Below are 22490 nucleotides of genomic sequence, written 5' to 3' on the forward strand. Positions count from 1 at the left end.
ACCATAACCCATGAAATGTGGTTTTGCTAATTATTTAATTTCTATTCTACAAGATAGAGCTTTGTTATTTCTAAATGCCAATTTAGGATGCATTTTAATTTGTCCCCCAGTTTTAATTTGTTATGCATTGTTGTAACTATGTTCTTTATTCTCTGTTTAATAGTGTACTTTGTCTATTGCCTAAGGAAAATTAACATGAGGTAAAATTAGTACCAAACTTCATTTAAAAAATGGCTTTAGAGATAAAATAAATGTATATATAATCTTATTTAGAGAAGACATGAAAATAGCTCTTTTCCCACAAATAGTACCTCAGTATGCTATACTTGGGAGTTTGTAAATCGTAAAGAAAATGCCTCCATATCACAATACATTTTCATTAAAGTAAGTTAACCATCACTCACATAATTACACATATTGCTCATTTAGGGAGTTGGAATTGGAACTCTAACTTTTTACCCTCATTTTTTTTTGAACATTAGCTTTAGGATGTTTATTTTGAGCCTATTCACCCACAGAATAGTGTATTAGTAAGGAATTCCTGGGGAGTAAGCAGCAGGAAAAGAGACTAAATTAGTTTAAGTTAAAAAGGTAACATACTATAGAGATATTGGGATATTCCATAGAGACCAAGGATATAATTCATTTTTGACATTGGGATAAATGGAACCAAGGCTTGGATTCTGTCAGGAGTCAGGATGCTCTTTGTCTCAACTTCCCTGTTATATCTGCTTTATTCTCCTTCCCCCCTGAGGTTCAGTTTATATCCACCCAGAGAGACTGGCCTAACTCTCTTGTTCACAAGTTTGAACTTGTAGAGAAAAGACTGCAGTTGGCTCAGAGGTTCCCACCTCTGGACTTAACAATTTTGGCCTAGAGGGGTGGATGATATTTATTCAACAAATATTCAGTGATCACTTATTACATGCCAGAAACTATTCTAGCAACAAATCAAACAGGTAAAGTCTCTGCCCTGGTAAAAACTTATCCCCTACAGAGAGGGTAAAAGATTATACAAATAAATGTATGATAATGAAGAGTTTATATGTGCTATGGAGTAAAGAAAGCAGTTTTAAATACTGCAGCTGAATTAATTAGGAAGAGAATTTACACATAATATTACATATATTTTTCTCAATCTTTAGTCCTCAAACTATTGCCATCTGTTTCTGTCATATAAATATATAAAATGTACATATTTTATATTTATAATCTATGTGTATATATGGGTAATATACATGAATGTGCATATATGTACAATGCATACATATATGTATATATGCACATATTGTAGTTTATAGAAGTTTAGGGAGGCAATAGAAGAAAGAAATGGGGAAGTAGCTATAAACAGAAGAAGGACCAAGGGACGTTTTTGTTATTGCTGGTGGTGATGGTTTTACTTGGGTCATGAGATTAATTGACCTGCCTGTATTTGTGGGGGAAGGAGCTAAGTTGAAGATAAAGATATAGTCGAAAGACAGCATCTCTGAAGGTTTCTTTGGCCTGGGACTTAGGACACCGGTAGGAATGGTAGTCTTAGAGAATACAGGAGGAGAGACCCTGGTTCCTCACATATGGGCATGAGTGAGATAGAAGGTGATGCTCTAATGGGTATATGTGAGGTGGAAGAGCTGGAAGGTGAATTTCCTTCCACCTGATAACCTCTTTTTTACTATGAAAAAGAAAAACTGAAGGTAAAGATGGAGGGGTTTGATGATGTAAGGGGTTTAAGAAAGTGGTGAAGGTTTGGAACTGTGACCGTAGGTAGTGTGGAAGTGAACTGACTAGGGACAATTGGAAAAAAATAGGTGTTGAGCATCACTGAAGGCAGTGTATGTCAGCCACTGTAATTTTGAAAAACACCAGTCTGAGTTGTTGGGCAGCTTTCTCTTTGAGAGCTCAGTCACCTGGAACAGAATTTGAGAGTGATTCATCTGGGTGGTGACTGCTCAGGCTTGCTGTATTGGAAACAAAGGCTGGAAAGTAAGCAGAGAGTTCTAGTAAAAGGGTTATTAATTTGATTAACAAGAGGTGTTTTGGCTGGACATGGAAAAGAGATGAGGGAGATGATGATCTAGGAGAAGTGGACAAGGGCCTGAAGATTTGGATGAAACGCAACAGGTGAAATGGGACTAAGAAAAGGGAAAAGATTGGGAGGTGTGGTCAGATGACTTGTAACAGCCATTCTTTAGTGGTGATTCCCAAATAGGGTGTGGTCTTTAGAAAGTGGGTGCTAGAGTGGAGTGGAGAGAGACAGGTCATTGACACGGAGGATATGTAGGAATTTGGTGTTAGATCATCTGCACAAGCACAGCATCCTGCATAGTAATCATGTGGCTAGAAGAGGATAAGGGTGGGTGGTGAGTGGGAAAGGGTCAGTTTCCAAAAATAGGTAGAGAGTACCAGGCAGAAAACACAATACATATCTGTTACAAGGAATGGCTGGATGTATTTGGAACTCAGTCAAGAGATTTCATTAGTGTAGAAAACTAAAGCAAATTTAGACAAAAATATTCAGTTTGAAGAAAAGTTATTTGCCCATATTAAAGATTGATTGAGAAACATACAGGTAAGGTAAATAATAAGGGAAGGTCATTTGGTTTTGTAATTGCTATATTTTGTTAAATCATTCTATTGAAAACCTTTATCTCTTGTACTAAAATCACATTTCAAACATAGTTTACATTTTAATTCTCCTGTTGGTATGCATAATTCAGCCCTGAAAAAGCAATCTAGATTTCAAGTGATTTATTGAGTACAAATTATTTTAAAATAATATAAAAATGTGTCCTTTTTTTTATGCTTGTAATAGAAAAGATTCTACGATGTAGTCAGATTTATCACTTCTATTTGGCAATTTCCTTCTTTCTCTTTCTTACTAAAAATCTATGAAATTATATGAGATTTTGGAGACTGAATCATAACTGTCTGCAAATCTTGGTGAGGACTCCTGATTGAACTTTCTAATGAACTCCCAACTCATCCCCACTCATTTAGTTTCCTAATGAGCTTTGAACTTGTCTTCTCCTTCTATCTTTCTTCATCTCCCTTCATGACAATTGATTCTTCCTTGCTTCATGAACAATTAATCATTTCCTCTTAGTAGTTCTCTCCTCCTCTAGTTCATTATGGACTTTGCTACTGGAATGATTTTTCTGTATTACTAGATGGTTTCTACCACCTACAGAATAAAATCTAAACTTCTTTGGTTGATATCCACAGCTCTTTATGATCTATTTTTGTCTCACTTCAAACCCGGTCTCTTGACATTTCACACTGTACAGAATTATTTGCTGGTTCTCAAACCTGTAATGTTCTCTCATGCCTCAGTGCCTTTGCATATGTGCTCTCTCTTGCCCATCATGCCTGTCTCCTCCTTGTCAACTTGGCTAATTTCTCTTTTCCTTCAAATCTGAGTTTGAACATTATTTCCTCTGGACACTTTCTCTGACTCTGTCCTGTCATACTAAAGTTGTCTTTTTCTCCAGCTCCCACTTATAACCACTTGCACCAAGGAGAGTACAGCAGGGTGCTCTGGAACTGACATCCAGGTAACATTATAAAAAGGAATTTAAAATTTAATGCAAACATGAGCATTCTTATTGGTTTGATATGTGATAAATGTTTCTATCCCTGTTCCCAAATAACTAGCATTTGTACATAATTTATTTTTAAAAGGCCATATTTAAACTTTTAACTATTTGAACATGCCAGCTTATGGTAGGTGGGTGGTGATGATGATGATGGTGTATGTAGGGAAGAGTGGGATTGTTAATGACAAGCACAGAACTTTTTGTTATAGACATATTGGAATGGTTTACCAAATGATCAGCATAATTTTGTGAGATCAATTAAACTGTTCCATTTTTTCTAATAAAATGCCAAACATAAATATTAAATAGATGCTCTTTCATTTCATCAACTTGTCTTTCCTCATTTATTTTGTTACGGGAAGTCTCTTTTAGTAGATTCCAAAAGAATAACACAGTATTTCCAACTTAAAGCACATGTAAGGAAAAGTGAATGTGAATGATTCTGTGAGCACACGATTTAATGTAGTTTCATTGGTTATCAATTTTATTTTTCTATTAGACATAAATATTACAGTGTGGCTATTTAGTTATCAACATAATTTAGGAGCAATTCTGAAATCAGAATTGATACATTTGGAATAATTTAGTTTTGCATCTGAATCTTGTTGATCTTAAGATTTATGAAAATTAGATTTTGTTGGAATGCCAGTTTAGATTCTTCTAGTGTCTCTCTTTTCCATTTGCTTGGATGATTCTAGTTTTTTTTTTTTTTTTTTTAAGACAGAGTCTTACTCTGTTGCCCAGGCTAGAGTGCTGTGGCATCAACCTAGCTCACAGCAACCTCAAACTCCTGGGCTCAAGCAATCCTTCTGCCTCAGCCTCCTGAGTAGCTGGGACTACCACCATGCCCGGCTAATTTTTTCTATATATTTTTAGTTGTCCAATTAATTTATTTCTATTTTTAGTAGAGATGGGGTCTCGCTTTTGCTTAGGCTGTTTTCAAACTCCTGACCTTGAGCAATCCACCTCCTGAGGCCTCCCAGAGTGCTAGGATTATAGGTGTGAGCCACCATGCCTGGCCCTAGTTTTTTTTTTTTTTTTTTATATGTGTTTAAATGATGTGTACTAGGTTTTGGGGGAATTATACTTTAGAGATATTAATGAATAGAGAAATTAAAAATAATTATGCTGATAATAAGTACTTACATGCCAAGGGGAATTTAATTCCCCTTGAGCTTATTTAAAAAATAAATCTTATTCCAAAAAGGAATTGAAATTATTTACAACATGTATGCATAATATAGTATCAATGGACTATCAGGACCACCAAAAAAAGATAGTCAAATATGTTTTGATTTCGCGAGGTTTTTTTTTTTTGTGTGTGTGTGTTTTTAGAGACAGGGTCTCACTCTGTTGCTCAGTCTGGAGTGCAGTGGTGCAATCACAGCTCACTGTAGCCTTGAACTCCTGTGCTCAAGTGAACCTCCTGCTTTAGCTGAGTTTTGTTACATTGCTTGGTTTTGAGCTTCCTTGGAGCTGGGCAAAAGGGAAACGTAATACATACATCGCTCTGGTCATCATAAATAATGAAAAATTGCAAGTTCCACAGGAGAATTTTTCTTTAGACTAAACTGTAGAATTTCCTTGTCCTAAATTTTGGTAAATAATTCTTTTTTCTTCTGTGTTGTATAGGAGGTGCTAATTGGTGAAGTGGCAAATGTAGAAATGGATTTCATATTTTAATGTCTTAAAGCAAACTTTTGTAGAGTATTACATTTGAGTCTACATGCAAATCTCTGATGTTTTACTTTATGAAAGCAATTCTATGAAGGGCAAAGTGATCAGGATCCAAGTAATGCCTCTGATTGAATAACTTTTTCCAAGGATGGATCTTAGAACATCTTGAGATCCTCTATTAGTTGCAATTTTTTAAAACATATTGTTATGTTTATTTAAACATATAGTTAAAACTTTTCTTTTAACATATTGTCAAATCACCTCTACCCGTCAGTCTCTCAACAAGAAAGATGTTCTACAAATTCATTGCGGTTAAGACTTACCTGAAATTGCAGTAGTTGGAAGGCAGGCAGACTCAGATTCAGAATGTAGCATCTGAATATGATTTTAAGCCTGTTAATATTGCATAGTTCCTTTTCCAAATATGTATTTGTGTCTATAGTTATTTGTATATTGTCTCATTAATGTATGACTTCCCAGCTAAATCATAAGCTCTGTAAGGGCAAGGATTAGTTGGTATTGCTTAGCATTTAATGCTCAGTGCCTAAAACAATGTCTGGAAAGTAGTAGTCAATACATTTGATTGAATAAATAAGTCAGTGTTTCTTTTACATGTTATCTTTGTCAATGTTGCCATCTTATTGTAAGCTATAGAAGGATATTCGTTTGCCCATTCATAAAATATGAGACTTGGTCTCTGATCTCAAATAATTTGAAATCTGGTTAAAGAGACAAGATACATAAGCATGAAAAATTAAATACTCTGATAATTATAAGGAAGTACATATCAAGTATCAGATGAGTGGTATAGACTGTAAGTACTGTGGGAATTCAAGAGTGGAGTTCACTGTGGACAGAAGGAAGAAGAACTCTTCAGTGCCAACATGTGATCAAAACTGGAGTCTAAAGTGTGAGTGGGATTAAAGTAGTCAGCAATAATATAAAGAATTCATTACAAATTTCAGGTCATGGGGTAGATAATGTGAGGAAAGATGAGGAAAACTCAGCTTTCTTTGGAATGGGGGAAAAAGCTGAAGAAGTCATGCTCATCTTGACTGCAGAAAGGTGTATGTTTACAAAGAGAAGGAGATGCGGTGGAAAGGTAGGTTGGGTCTCAATTTTTTGTTTTTTAAATGCCAGTCTCCTATCTCTGGACGTCATCTCTTTCATTATGGTCTTTGAAGATGACAAGATTAATCTTGAAGCAGAATCTAAGGGGGATTGGGAAGGGAGAGGAGGGGAGTAAAAAGTAAGTAGGAAGGTATTTTAGGAGCCACCTGCAATAATTCAGGCTTGAGTTTGTTCAGGCCTGTCTGGAATAGGGACAGAGCAGCTGGAAGGCAAGCAGGATGGGAGTATGTGAGACCTTGTGAAAGTTCCACAGCTGATGGGATTTGAGGAGGTGAGAGTGAGGATGAAGTTAAAGGTGACCAGGAAGATTAGGCTGAGTGATTGGAGGAGTGATTATCTAACTGGGGGATGGAGGAGGCAGGAAGGGAAAGTCATTCAGAGAATCTGATTAGAGAAGGAGATAATGAGTTACGTAGATGATGATGGCTCCAAGGAATGAGCTCATAGGTGATGGCACATTTGAATAGTGCTCAAAACAGCAGAAGGTGTGTGTGTACTAAGCTTATTCTAGGCCCACCATTTCTTATCCAAAACCCTGAGGCTAGGTGTATTTCAGAATTTGATGCATGTGTCTATATTTAATAAGTCACTCTGCTAAATACTCCATCACCAAACATGTTATTATTTCTTTTATATTTGTATGTATGTGTATATATATATATATATTTGCATGAGATGGGATAAATTCAGAGTGCAAATAGGCTCTAATAAGATTGGGTTAGGTTTTGCTGCTAAATGGATTCATGTTTGGTCAGGTCTTGCCAATAAATTAGTTACAAAGATCAGCCTTTTGGATTTCAGAATTGTAGAAATAGGTTTGTGGACCTGCACTTGACTATAATGAGCATTTCATGATATCCAGCTGCATAAAAATCACGATTCTTTTTTAAAGGCCATGATTAAAAAAGAATAGTGTGCTAACTAGATGGCTATGATAAATACATGCTGAAGGTGTATTTTTCTAATGTTTCTATTATGCAAACTATTAAGGGGTTTGCTATTTTCTCTGTACCTATGTATGTTTTAGTTTTAAACAGGAAGTTTGGGGGGAAAAAGTATTCCCAATATATCCAGAGTTTTCAGAAGACAAATTCTGGTTTGTTTCTTTCATTTTATTGTAACAAAAGGACATCTCTCATAAAATACCAAGTAACTAAAAAATATTGTAATTTAATGAATTTAATAAAGCTAAATGCCCATTTGTTTTCTTTTCTCTTAAGTTTAAGCCTCAGGTGAATTTATCTTTTTGTATGTTGAGTTATATGTATGATTTTATCATTTCAAAATAGAAAAGATTCAGATGTTCCAGAGAGCATGGGAAGATAGTCATGGTGAAACAGAAATATCAAAACACAAAGAATCAAATATTTAGGAATGAAAAGCCATTATTTTAGTACAATGATATGGATATGGTTTGACTTTTTTTGTGTTAATTTACGATCTGAACAGCTAAATAGTAAAAATGACCATCATGTTTATCCTTGTAGTTGATGGTACATTTAAAAATAGTATATATGTGGCTACTCAGAGTGAATGTCAACAATTGATTATTTTAAGTATTGTGTTATCTGGATGATAGGGGCTTTGTTTTGGGGGAATTATTTGGACAAATGCTATAAATGTAGCTAAATGTTGCTTAGAGTATCTATGATGCTACGCTTTGTTGTCTCTAAATATTATATTTGATCCTCATGACAAATATTTAAATGTTGTGCCACTATCTTTATTCTCAACCAATCTATACTGAGTGCTAGAATCTTAATTTTTACTAGGTGTTTGAATTGTCACCACTCAGTCCTTTTCATAGAATAAATAATTTTAGAGCCAGAAATGACTATAGAATTTGTTAGAAAAAATGTTATTCCAAACTTGGAGTGGCTTTCTGGCATAAGAAATAATAATAATAATAAAAAAACAAAACCCAAACCCAAACCAAAATAAACAAATAAAAAAAATTAAAAAAACCCAACCAACCAAACAAAAAAACCAAGTATTTTAAAGTAAGGTGGATTAGGAAAGGTAAGGTGAAAAATTATTGATATTTGGTATTTTAAAACCCCCCAGGGAACACCCTTCTTCATACTGAAATTTGGTGTATATGAATTACTTAACTTTGTAGTGCTTTACCAAAAACATTAGCCTATTACTTTAATGTTCTTTTCTCTCATAGAACAGGAAAGGAAGGGGAGGGGGGCAAATCCCAAGTATAGGGCCATTTCCTCCCACACTTGCTTATTAGGTTCCTTTATTAGTTTGCAGTGCAGTCAGTCGCACATCCATTAGCACTAAAGGGCAATCGGCTGCAGCTTTCAGTGTGATAGAATCGTCTGGCTGCTCTAGTTCCCGCAGGACAGAGGATACAAACACTGTAAAAGGATACCTCAAGGACTTAATAAACGAACTCAGGTTAGAGCATTATAGTTAAGCAATTATTAACCAGGGTGTACCTTTCTAGGTACTTGGTACAGATGAGTCATTCAGGGGCCAAGGGATGTTTTCCTCACCAGGTCCAATCATTGCTCACACCTCCTCTTCTCATTTCTCCACCTATGGGAGGCAGCGGTAGAAGTTTCTTGTGGTGGCGACTGTCTATCAGATGGAATTGCAGCAGGCGGTCAGACCCACACGCATGGCACGAGGGGAACCACTTCATTATTGGCAAGTCCCAGCCAGAGTGGAACCTGACAGCTGGTTAAATAGTATACAGCAAGATTGGAGATGAAGAGTGCTTGACTACTTGATTCATTTAAGACCACATCAATAGAGATGTTTCTTTGTTTGCTGTATAATAATACTGGACTGTATGATTTGAGAGGATACAGACAAAATTTTTCTCTGGTTTGTTTTCTTCTCTCTTGCTCTCTTTCTCTCTCCCCACCATTTTTTTTTTTAAAGGTAGGGTCTTGTTATGTTGCCCAGGCTGACCTCAAACTCCTGGTGTTGAGCCATAGTTAAAATACTATGGCTACTTGGGAGATGTGATGGACTAACAAGGATGTTAACAGTCCACCTCCTTGGGAAATCTATGTCCAAAGAGTCGGTAAGCGTCGGCAGGTAGGAGGAAGTAGGGGAATGCTCTGTAATGGTAACTGTGTTGCGGTGCAGGGTTCTGAATAAAAGGAGGCAAAGAAAGGCCATTGCAAGACTTACTAGTACACAGGGGGTCAGACTTGAACAGGGGGCTTCTCCAAAGTCAAAATGTAGCTGTTTTACAGTGGTGGCCCTGACACCGTGTATCTGATTTAAAATATCAGTGGTGGTCAAAGCAGTTGTTTCTGATTTGTATTTTTATTATGCCTGTGACCCAGAGTTATTGTTGATGGGTAAATTGAAATGTACAGGGTTGATTTGCCTGGCTCCAAGGTCACAACAACAGTCAGCAGTAAAATTGGAACATAAACTGAAGCCTTCTGATTCCCAGACAGGCGCCTTTTCAGGCATCCCAGATGGCGAGCTGGCAGCCAGAGCCTCGTCTGCCTCAGGACTGGTTTGTGCGAGGCCACTCCCCACAGCTTTGCTCCACATTGTGTTCTGGGATCTTTTCTGGCACTGCCTCCTGCCTGACCAGCCGTCTCTTTGGTTAAAGAATGTCATTTAGTTGACCCAGCAAGAAGTTGTACAATTTCAGAACAAAGTCAGTTATTGCTGCTGAGCCCAGAGAAACTCGGCGCAATGCTTTTCTGCCCTTGTGGCCATCGGTACCCTAATGTTCTTGGCCGGACAATGCTTCTTCCCTTTTTACTTTAGGAGGAATGTGATTACACACCAGGATTTTCCTAGGCTAGCCTGTGCTTGTTATGATACTTTGTGTGTCCTTGAGGACATGGTCACTGAAATGGACAGACCAGCTAAGAGTAGACCAGCAAATGCACACATAAACCTGAGAGAGCGAGTCTGAACCTACTCCTCAGCAGTCCAGGGGAGTTAGTGTTTCCTGCTCCTTCATGACCTATCCCTTCTTTCTTTTATGTCTTTCCCAATTTCTTCCTGTTTGAACTATACTATTTTTCAGCATCATCACTGACAAATATATTGAGTGCCTATCATTGCAAGGGACAGTGCTAGACACCATGAGCCTCTGCCTTTCAGGAGGTTGCAGTCTAGCAAAGGAGATCAGACACAGACTTATGAACATACAGCTGCAATATCTCTGCACTGCCTGCCTATGGTAATTGCTACATACGTGTATGGGCAGTCTATTCTGAGGTCATTCCCAACAGAAATGATCAAATAAAGCTTCATAGTGAAATAGGAGTTCATGGGACTCATGGAATCTCAGGGTTAATGGACTTGGTAAGAGCTTCCTTGTTACATTTTCAGCCAGTATCTGAGCACCCCTAATGGTGCACTCCCTATCTTCCAAGAAGTCTCTGCGTCTCATCACTGTTTCTTTAACATTTCTTTGGTCTGAATCTGAGCTTTGCCTTGTAGCTCCAGTGGAATTCAGTTGGAGAGAGAAAGAGGACCTTCCAAACTGGAGAAACATCAAACACAAAGTTGTGGGGAAGAAAGGGCAAAATGGTTTTGGTGTAGAGTTGGAACAGGGCAGTTTGCCTGGGTCTGCAGATTTGGATAAACTGGCAGCAGGAAAAGAGAAACTTCAAGGCAAATTTTGGAGGGCCTTGAATTCCAAGTTCAGAAGCTTAAAATTCACTCTGAAAACAATAGGAAGTCTTTGAGCATATCCTTCCCTTCTTAATTTTAAATTAAAAAGTTATATAAGTTTATTGTGGGGAGAAAACACCCAAAATATATGAAGTCAAAGAAGAAAACTCAGTTTTTGATCACAAAGATGACAAGATCCAATAGTATTGTGGGAAGATGAATGTAGGATCAATTGGCTTAGGAAGGCAGGGAGGATAGAGTGGAGGGGAGGCAGGCAATGTGTGAGGAAGACTCATAGTGCAAGTATATGTTGCTGCTTCTTTTAAAAAATGATATCTTCATTTTAACGACTCCTGTTCCCTGAGTTTATGCTCATCATATACTGAACATAAGGCATGACAATCTATTTCTAAAATTGTAAACTTATCATTAGATCATCTTACTTTATCCTCCAAGTTTACCGAAAGCAACAAATGTATGGTTCTGGTTATTTGTAACACTAAAAGAGATTTAAGAAAAAGCAGATTTATTTATGTTCACCAATGATGTACTAAGCTGTGAAGGTATTAATGACATTGAGTTTCTTTTTGAAGCTTAGCATTTGCATGAACTTGTTCACTCGTTTGGATCATGCTCATTGATTTGTCTCAACATACTTGCAAAGCATAGGAGGCTTAATAATATAGAACTTGATTTTGTTCATTCAGTAAATACTTACTGAGCATTTTCTAGACTCTGAGGATCCAGCATTGAACCAAACAAAGTCCCTACCCTGATTGGGCTTACATTCTAGTAGGAAAAGATAAACAATTATATATTATGTGAGGGGGCAATAAATGCTGTGGGGACTAATAAAGCAGTGTGGGGGTCTAGGGCAGAGTCCAGAGCATTGCTAGAGGTTCCTAGGAAGATGACATTTGAATGAAGACCTGAAGAAGGCGAAGAAACAACTTTGTAGCTTTCTGGGGGAAAACATCCCAAGAAGAGGGCAGGGAAGGTACAGAAGCCCAAAGGCAGGGGCATATTTAGAGTGTTTAGTGAAAGGCAAAGGTACAGCATTTGGAGCAGAGGGAGCAGAAAAGAGTCAGAGGAGAGGTGCAGGTGAGGTGGGCAGCAGGCTCTTAGGGCCTTTTTATAACAAGTCCTTTTCTCTCAAGTAAAAGGGAAATGCTAATAAACAAATGCATCTGTATAACTTTATTTAGTTTCTGATTTAAATATGGTGTGTTTAAAATTGGTGTTTTAGTGAAACCCTCCAGCCCTTAGTTTACTCCGAGATAATGCATTGTCAGTAGTTTTCATTCTGGCAGTTCCTTTACTCTTTTGAACTTCTCATTATGGCTTCTTTATGCGGGCGTCCACCTCACCTCCCTCCCTTCCATGTAGTGTAAAAGTGAAGAAAGTTGCTTTTTAAGGTGAGTGAGTTAATTAGTAATTTTAAAGAGTGACTCTTCTCTGGGCCTGTCCCCCATCCCTGCCAGCAGTGGAGGCCACGCTGACTCTGGTGGTGTTTTTAGCAGTGAGGTGGGGGGCGTGGTCCTGGAGGCGGCCATTGTGGGGACAGTCACAATGGATTGTCTTTAAAGTTCTGACTCTCAGATCCGCCCATACTGTAAGAAAAGCATCTTTCTTTCTCTAGGGATGAATAGATGTTCTGTCCATATGGTGGGGGGTAGGGTGGAGTGTAGAGATGGAAGTTCACAGCCCTCCCCAGGTTCTTTCGCCAGTATAACCCCAGCCCTGAGTCTGCTATTAGACACAATTAGAATGACCCTATCCATTTATTTCTAGGTTGCTCTTCTGCTTCTATTTAGAGCCTAAACAGATTACTGAACTCCATCCCCACTGCTGAATTTTGTAAACACAAGGGCTTAACAATTCATGTTTAAAAGAGGACAAAAAATTTGCTTAACAGCTGAATTCTAGGTGAGATATCAAACTGAATATGAAAGAAGAATATTTTTACCCTTCAGAAAACTGTCAGCAGTGGGTGGAAGAAGATCTTTAGATACAATACATTGAGCAAGTCTAGACATAGTTTAGCTTTAGGCATGCAAGAGATGTTAGTTAAAGAGATGTTATACATTCATTCCAGAGGTATTTCCAGAGTGATTATTATGGGAGAGGCTCAGTTCTATGAACTGGGGAAAGAGCAGTGCATGATAATAATAAAAAACAACAACAAAGCACTCAAGGTTCTTGTTCTCATAGGTTGCACATTTTGGTGGGAAAAGTATATACAATTGTGGTCATTCATCCAATTCATCAGATATTTTTATCTCACTGTCTCTGACATATGGTGGGATTATACTTTCTGGTCTTGTGATAAGTTCTAGCTAGTTAGGTCAGACCAAGGGTGATGTGTGGCATTTCTGAGCTAGAGCATTTGATTGCATATGTAAGACCCTCCAGCTTCTTTCTCTCTTCCTTGGCTACCAGATAGTTGCATCTCTGTCTGCCGAAGTTCCAGAGTGAAGGCTATGTGGAGTAGAGCCCTTAACTGGTTCTCAGTGGACATGTAGTATGAGAAAGAAGTAAACTTTCATTGTTTTAAGCCACTGAGATTTTGGAGTTGGCATAACCCCAAGCATGACATAACCTAGCTTGTCCTGACTGATACAGAAATTAAAAAGTAACATTTTTTTTTAAAAAGAAATACTTCCAGGTAGTGATTTATTCTATAAACAAAAGAAGACAAGGAGCTGTGACAGTAAATGCCTGGGGTGGAGTGTGAAGCTACTCTAAATACGGTGGTCAGAGTAGCTTCTTTGGAGGAGGCTATATTGGAACTAAGGCTTGAATGATGAGAAAGACCTAACCAAGTGAAAATCTGGAGGAAGTGCACTGCAAACTGAAGGATTAGCAAATGAAAAATCCATGAATGGTAAAAAACATTTGGTACATTTAAGAAACATCAAGGAAGTCAGTGGAGCCTAAAGAGTAAGGAGGAATGAGGTAGGTAGGAGTTATTGATGTAGGACTTGATAGATCATGGTAAAGAAATTTTATTTCATTTTAAGAATAAGCCAGAAGAATGATGTGATTTGATTTAGACTTTTATGGTGATTAATTCAGGTTGCTTTGAAAAGAACGGTTGTATGGGGAGAAGAGTAAAAGCAGGGTGCTTTAATTAGTAGTTAGGAGATTGTTGCATTAGTCCTTGTGAAAGACTGTGGTGATTTGATTCATCATTGTAACAGAGAAGATGGAGAGAAGTAGATGGAATTAGGATGCATTTTGGAGGTTGAACCCACAGCATTTAATAATGGATTGGAGGTGGGTGATAAAAGATTTAAGGATGGGTTTATGTGTTTTTGTCTGAGCAGCTGAGTGCATTATGTTGCTATTCAATAAGGGAGGGAGATTGTGGGGGGCAGATTTTGGGATGAAAAAAATCAAAATTTCTATTTTTACACAAGGACTATGAAATGCTTATGTGCATGTTCAGACTTATTTGCACAAGTTAGATATGTGTGGGGATTGCAGCTCTAGGTATGTGAAATAGCTTATATCAAACTAACCTTCCTGAAGACAAAAATTATACTCTCTGACCCAAATGTTAAAAGAACAACAATAGCAGCAACAACAACAATTTCAAGGCATTGGAGAACGACCAAAAGATGGCAGAAACAGAAGGGGACTAGACCTTGATAAAAGGGAGTTGTGCTGGTGAGATCCAAGTATATAGCTTTAATTCTGAGGGTACTTCCCAGCCTGTTACTCATGGGGGCAGTTCTAACGCTAGTAGAAAACCATAATTCTCTTGATTTGGTGACCTAGAGTACAGCGTTCAGGGATGACAAAACAGTTAGAAGCAATAAGGAAAATCCTGGAAAGGGCAGGTGCACAGAATGGGAAGCCCTGAATTGTGTATATATATATATAAACTTTCCTTGAATTCTTAACTGGCCCTGAACTATATACTCTTGGGGGAGTCTTCAAGAAGCCCAGCAGAGCACTGGCTGGGGCCCAAAAGAGTTGAATAGAAATTTCAGGGACTCTCTACAGCTGGGAAGGCAGAGTTTGGAGTCTGAGTCATACCATGTTTGAAGGATTAATAAATGTCCTGGCCTTTCCATTGAAACTCCAGAAGGGTGCGCCTCAAAAATAAAGACTATACCATAGGGCTTTGGGAGTTGCCTCAGGACTGTGAACAAAACTAACATAGACTCATACCAACCAAATGTCAAATGAGGCCTACACAAGTTCAAGGTGATTAGCCTATAATTTCAGTGCCTAGCAGAACAAAGAATTAATATTCTTTAGAGGAAGATAAACAAACAAACAACTATATATCATCCATAATGTTAAATTTAAAATGAAAGTCTATTATACATACAGAAAATCAGGACAATGTGACCCATAGTCTAGAGAAAAAGTGGTTAATAGAAACAAACACTTAGATGATTAAAAAGCTGAAATTAGCAGACAAGGACTTTAAAGCAGTATTTATGCTTCATTCATTGGCAAGTAGGATAATAGACAACCACCACAGTTTCATAGTCAAACTGCTGAAATTGAAGATAAAGAGAAAAATCTTGAAACAGTAGAGAATAAAGTCCCATTTCATACAGAGGAACAATGATATGAATGGTGACTTATTTCTTAACACAAATAGTGGAGGCCAGAAAATATCTTTAAAGTCCTGAAAGAAATAAACATTTTAACCTAGAATTCTATATCCAGTCAACATATACCTCCAAAATGAAGGTGACATAAAGACATTTTTCAGGCAAATTAACAGGACAAGTATCTGTAATAGACCGAAGACCTGTATTACAATAAATGCTAAAGAAATTTCTTCAGGCCACTGATCAGTGAAACAAGGTAGAAACACAGAAGTACAGGAAAGAATGAAGAGTACTAGAATTTATAAATATGAGGATAAACAAAAAAGGCTGTTTTTTCTTCTCTTTATTTCTCTCAAAGACAACAATATTTAAAAGAAAAATGATAGTATTGTATTATGGGGTTTTATAACATGGCGATATAAAATATATAACAATAATGACACAAAGGGGAGAGATAAATGGAATTATACTGTTTCAAGATTCCTACATTTTATATGAAGTGGCACAATCTTAACCCTAATTAAACTGTGACAAGTTGGGGAGGCAGATTACAATCTTTAGAAGAATCACTTAAAAATAATAAAAAGGAAATAGATAAGAAAGCTAAATAGGATGTAAATTAGAATACTAAAAACATTTCATTATGCCAAAAGAAGGCAGAGAAAGAAAAGCAGAGGAAGATTATACAGATGGGACAAGGATAAAACAAATAGCAAAGTGGTAGACCTAAATCGAACTATGTCTATAATTAGATTGTATGTAGAAAAACTAAACATTCCAGTTAAAAGGCAGAGAGTATCAGACTGAATTTAAAAAGCTTGATCCAAGTATATTCTGTTTATAAATGATGTATTTTAAATATACGAACACAAAGCAGTTGAAATCAATAGGATGGAAAATGAATACATCCTATAAATAGCAAAAGAAAACTGGTGTGAATATGTTAATATCAGACAAAGTAACAAAGGAGGAACATTTTAAAATGATGAAAGATCAGTTCATCTGAAATATATAACACTTATAAATATATATGTGCCTAATTATAGAAATTCAAAATATCTAAAGCTAAAACTAACAGAATTAAAGAAAGAAAAGGGCATGAACATAGTTAGGTAATTTATTGTCTTTCTGTTAGTAATTGATAGAATTAAATTAGATATATAGAAAATCAATAAGAATATAGACAACACCATCAACCACCTTGATCTGACATTTGCAGAAAATTACACCAAAAAAAATCAGAATACACATTCTTTTCAGTTGCATGGAACATTAACCAAGGTAGACCATATATTGAACCATAAAATAATTCTAAAAAATTTCAAAAGATAATATCACACAGTGTGTTCTCTGAGGACAAAGGAATTAAATTAGAAATAAAAAACAAATGCATAAAATTTCCAAATATTTGGGAATTGGTAAATACCTATGAGTCAAAGAAGAATTTACAAGAAAAGTTGGAGAATATTTTTAACTAAAGAATGATGAAAATATATCAAAATTCAAGGCATATAGGCTGGGCATGGTGTCTCACACCTGTAATTCCAACACTATGGGAAGCCAAGGTGGGAAGATTGCTTGCTGGCCAGAGTTCATGACCCGTCTGGGCAACATAGCAAGGCTCTGTATCTGCAAAAAATAAAAGAATTAGCCAGGCTTGCTGGCATGTACCCATAGTTGCAGCTACTCCAGAGGCTGGGTGGGAGGATGACTTGAGCCCAGGAGTCCAAAGTCCAAGGTTACAGTGATCTATGATTGCAACATTTCTCCAGCCTGGGTGACAGAATGAGACTGAATCTCTAAAGAAAAAGATATAACAAAGCCGTGCTTAGATGTTTGTATTTTAAATGCTTCTATTAGAAAAGAAAGAAAAAGATTTTAAATCATTGGTCTGTTTCTATCATAAGGGATTGGAAAAAGAAGATCAAATTGAACCAAAAGTGTAAGTAGGAAGAAGGAAATAATGAAGAGCAGAAAGAAAAGAAGACAAATAGAGAAAATTAATAAATCCAGATTAATTTTTTATAAAGATTAATAAGACTAGAAACCTCTAGTAAGACTGATCAAGAAGCAAGGAAAGACAAATTACCAATATCAAGAACTAAAAAAGAAGTATCACTAGAGATCTAAAGAGGTAAAAGGTACAGGGAATGCCAATTTATGCCAATGAATTCCCCTTGCCTCCCACCCCCCAAAATAACTCCACTGAAGAAATAGATTTCTTGATAGGCATAATTTAACAAAACTGACACAAGAAGAAATAATCCGAATAGCTGTACATTTATATCAGAAAGTGAATTCATTATAAAAAATGTCTTCACAAAGAAATTTCCTGGCATAACTGGTTTCATTTTTTTGTTGTCTGGAGGACTGGTAGCTGCTCTTCTTCACTAAGCAAAAGGGAGAATCAAAGCTTCACTATGTATTTAATTCCAGTGTAGTACTTAGGCGCCAGGTATTGTTCTAAGTGCTTTACAAATAACAACTTACTTGTCGGAGATGTGAACTGTAGTAAAGACATGAAGAGAAGAAGGAAATTTTCAGGAATGATTCTTTCCTACAACATATGCAAAATAGCATATACGTAACAGAACTATTTTCTGCCCACAGGGGACAGAAATTTGTCAGCACAGTGGGATGTGCTTTTGAATGTTTCAAATGTGTATGCTCATGGCATGATCAATCTATCAGTGCCTTGCTCTTATTTTCTGTCTGCATGCAGAGTAGAAAATAATTGTTAAAACCTGGAATAGGAGGCCAAGCTGTAATGCTTTCTGTTTGTTGTTCTTGTCTCCTCATTTTCTGCCTTTTGGGCTCGTGCTGCCTGCTTCCCTGTTATTTCTACATTTCAAATCTTACTTAAAACTTTCAAAATTTATTCCAAACGTTAGTTTCTGATTTGTCTTTGTATAAACCCTCATCATCTTGCATATCTCAGGGGCTTAGTAAACGTTTCTTGAGTGGATTCCATGAATAGATAAGTGGATGAAGCCAGGTATCACTTGTTAGATGATACAAAGAAGCAACCTCCTCTTTGCAGCTTTATCCTCCCTGGTATCATGGTTTTGTGTCTGGAAATTAACTCTGAATAAAATATCTTTAGCTATCTGCACAATGACTAGTATTTAAGAAACTAGGTAGGCCAGTACTGAGCAATTTTGCAACATTTAAGAAATAGATTGACCTGTTATTGATCCTCTTTGATAATTTTTAATAATTGGTATATGTCAATAAGAAGCTAGTATTTCATAGAAGATTAATTAGAAATACTTTTAAAACATTTATTGAGGAATTTTTTGCTTTGTTCACAGCACAGTACTAGGCCCTATTGGGTCTTTAGCAATTTTTCCAGGAAAAATAGTTTTTTCTGATAGGAAAAAACTCTGCATATACACACATGCACACACACTCACACATACATATATTGGTTGATGAGTTTTCTAGGTCCCATCTTAATTTCTTCTTGGTCAACATGATTCTTAATTATTAAACACATAATTGTGCTTTACCTTAAATGGTAGTTGCTCAAAAGTTATTGACGCAAATATGGTAATCCTTGCTTTTTTTATAGAGTGAGTTGTGACTAAGGCATTTTAAAGCACTCTATCTTGAAAACCACCTGCCACCTATCTTAACTGCAGGTCCATCATTTTCTATTTTTGGCTCATATTCCCATAGTAATTAAGAATTGGCTTGAAGACAGTATTGGCATAGACCATCATTATGGGCATTAATACCATTCTAAAAATAAATGAGAAAAGTGTCTGTGCATCTAACCGTAGAAAACCCATGACTAGGGCATTGTGACTATTGGGCCAATATGGATCTCAGTGACACAACAGGTGACATAGGAAAGTTTTCATGCAAAATTCTTTTAGGTGTCTACTTTTCTAACATTTGTTGAGAATTCCAAATAATTCTTTTTTTCAGAGCTTTTTAATATGTTTTAATATTACTAGAGAATTAGCTGACTCAAGAGTAGAAAAATCATAAATCGTTGCATAACGTAATTTACAGGAAAAGGTTGAGCATAATGTGTTGATAATTCCCCAGTTGCAAAGATAATTTTGCATCTGCCAGTCTTCCAATTATGGCAGTTATGGTAATAATGAACTTCCCCACCCTACCATCAAGCAGTATGTCTTGCCTTGTGGCACAAAAAAATTGTGTCATTAAATCAAATTTAGCCAGTCTTTGAATTGTTAATGCCCTTAATAGCATTATGAAATTTCTGTAATATCCACAGATTATAGCTTTCTTTTTTCCTTTGATTCTTTTTTTAAAAAGAAAGATAAAAAGTGATGATGCAAATGAGGTATTTTATGGCACTGTAAAATGTCTTGAAATAAAAGATTATAAGTCAGACTCTAAAATGTAGGGGTGATAAGATGGGGGAAGACCAGTAGAGAATTTCATCCATGGGAAATAAAATTTTATAATAAAAAGCAGATACTCAGTAGTGATGAATGCTTTAGGAAAGACAGAAGAATTTTGCACGTAGAGTGGATAAATGTGATAGTGATAATAAAGACAACAGTTTCTAATCAAAACTGCTTCCATTCTATCATTTTGATGGAATGATAATACATTAAGGGTTTGAATTCTCAGATTACTATCCCATAGTTCAAATATGAATGAATATCCCATTTTTCTTCTTTTTAATAGGCTTAGTACAGTATAAGCAGGCACAAATAACAAGTGCTTTGCAACATAGGGATTATTTTAAAAGCTATTTATTTGATAATGCACTTTGATTAAAACCTTTTAGTATATCAGAATATATTTACATTTTACAAATATATCTTAAATTCTGTTAACTCTAATGGATGATATAAAGGAATCAATCTTATCCAACATTCAGAGTTTCAGTGCTCTAATGAAGTTTGTATTTAATAATTTTTATACAAAATGTAATAAAACACATTTAGGTATCTTCTTACTTGCTGTGGATATTAACCAAGACCTGAGGCTTATGCTGAAGCAGGAAAACATTTTTGTTAATTTTATGTCATTGAAAAAGAAAAAGAAAACCTTACTTCCATTTTAATCTCCTAAAAATGTTGTTTTTCTGTACTGTTTCTGCCTATTTTTACTGTATCCTTATTTCCAGTTAATTTTCATTTTTTCTTTTATTTTCATTTTCTCTATTTCATCTTGAGAGCTCATTTCTTGCCTTTTACCAACATCAGTACTTAAGCTTTTGCTATTTTATTATTTTGCATTCTTTTTTTTCCTTAAAGCTATCTGCATATATTTGTTTTCTTTTTTCTTTTATTCTTTCAACCATCTTTTGATCATTTACCAGTAGAGCAGTGAGTTACAGTTGTTTTTGTTGTAGCTTGCTTTTAATCTGAGCTGAAAAAATCCATTTATCTTTTTACTTGTTATATTCTAGTCTCCTCCTATTTTGACTTCATTTTTTTCATTTCTATATTTTGTTCTTGTTTCCTATCCTAGTTTTTCCCACTTTGGTGATTGTTGGATTAGTAAAACGTTTTCTCTTTGGATTAGTAAAACTAAACTTTCTTACTTTAATAACATTGTGGGAGGGAATGGAAATGGTGAAGACAAGAGGACGTTTTGCTTTTGCATTGCAATAAATAGGCAGGAATTGTGGAAATTTCATTTGTCTCCTCTTTTCAGTAAGACATCAAAAAGGCTTTTAAAACATAATGAAATCCTGGAAGATAGCTTCACATAGTCTGTTTTCCCCAACATTTACTTCCTTTTTGTTTTTATCCTAGAACACAGGTTCTTGGATAGTTGATCCTGCACTATTAGTGCTCTTTTTACTTTGACTTTTTCTTCAGTTTAAACTCTTGTTAGTATGGCATACAATAAGCACTTTATACATATCAGTTGAGTTAAGTTGAGTTTGAGCTATTATATAATATGCTGACCTCTTCAACATCTAAACACGCACCCAGATCCCTCATTTCTGGAAGGGTAATGGTGATATCAAATTGGATCCACTGGGATGGAGTAAGGCCAAAGTCACTGAAATTTCTCTGGGAATGCAGGTGGGAATTACTAGTTTTCTCACTAGTAAATAACATTTGATATTTGATAAGTTTTCTCAAGTAATAGGATATCCCCAAGGGAACTGAACTCATTCATACAAACAGTATTAATTCTCTTTGTAAAAAACAAGTTAGCCTCAATCATTTTGAGCTGCAAATAATAGATACAAGTTGCCCTGAATTATTTTGTAAATGATGTATTTTTAAAAAGTGAAATGCATACAGTTTCTTTGCAGCATTAAGATTTGCTTAAACCCAAGACAGGGAGTTGAATGGTAGGGAAGTGTGTGTGTGTGTGTGTGTGTGTGTGTGTGTGTGAGAGAGAGAGAGAGAGAGAGAGAGAGAGAGAGAGAGAGAGAGAGAGAGAGAGAGAGAGAGAGAGAGGAAAGTCAGAATGTGGTAGGGCAAGAGGCTAAGTATTAACAGAAAGTTTGAGCCAAAAGCATACTGGGAGCCATTTGAGTTGTACAGGAGACCCAGTAGCTGACTGTCTCCTACTATTGACAATTCTGGATGCTCAGAACCCTGGACCAGATTTACATGAGTTTTTGTTTGTTTGTTTGTTTGTTTTCCTGAGATACCTGGGAATCTGCATCTGAGCTTTTAGGATATGTTACTGTTTTATGCTTTCAGTAGCTCAAGCAATTCAACTTGGCTTGTATGTTTCTCATTTGCATTCTAAAAATCATGCAGGATCATGTCCAACAGAGTTTCTTTCATATACTTATTTCTCAATCTCTTGATTATTTTCCTTGCCCTTTCCCCTGACTGTGACTTTGATTGCATTGCTCATCTAGCTGCATAAAATCCAAACAATTCAATTTGGGACAGAGCCTGGAACAAAATCATGTTTGGCTGCTTTATTTATTGTTGAAAGGAAGAATGACAAATTA

The 22490-nt window shown here is 36.2% G+C and overlaps 1 protein-coding gene and 1 long non-coding RNA gene across 4 annotated transcripts in view; both read left to right on the top strand.

Annotated features, from left to right (window-relative positions):
* Positions 1-22490, top strand: part of TMEM117 (transmembrane protein 117) — a 464361-nt gene that overhangs the window by 26539 nt on the left and 415332 nt on the right. The window lies entirely within an intron of this gene.
* Positions 1-22490, top strand: part of LOC142873362 (uncharacterized) — a 54402-nt gene continuing 31912 nt past the window's right edge. The window contains exon 1 of the long non-coding RNA XR_012921429.1: positions 1-22490. This exon is cut by the window's right edge and continues 22476 nt beyond it. This is a non-coding gene — a long non-coding RNA (uncharacterized LOC142873362).

Source organism: Microcebus murinus, chromosome 10 (genome assembly GCF_040939455.1).
Source record: "Microcebus murinus isolate Inina chromosome 10, M.murinus_Inina_mat1.0, whole genome shotgun sequence".
Classification (NCBI taxonomy): Eukaryota; Metazoa; Chordata; class Mammalia; order Primates; family Cheirogaleidae; genus Microcebus; species Microcebus murinus.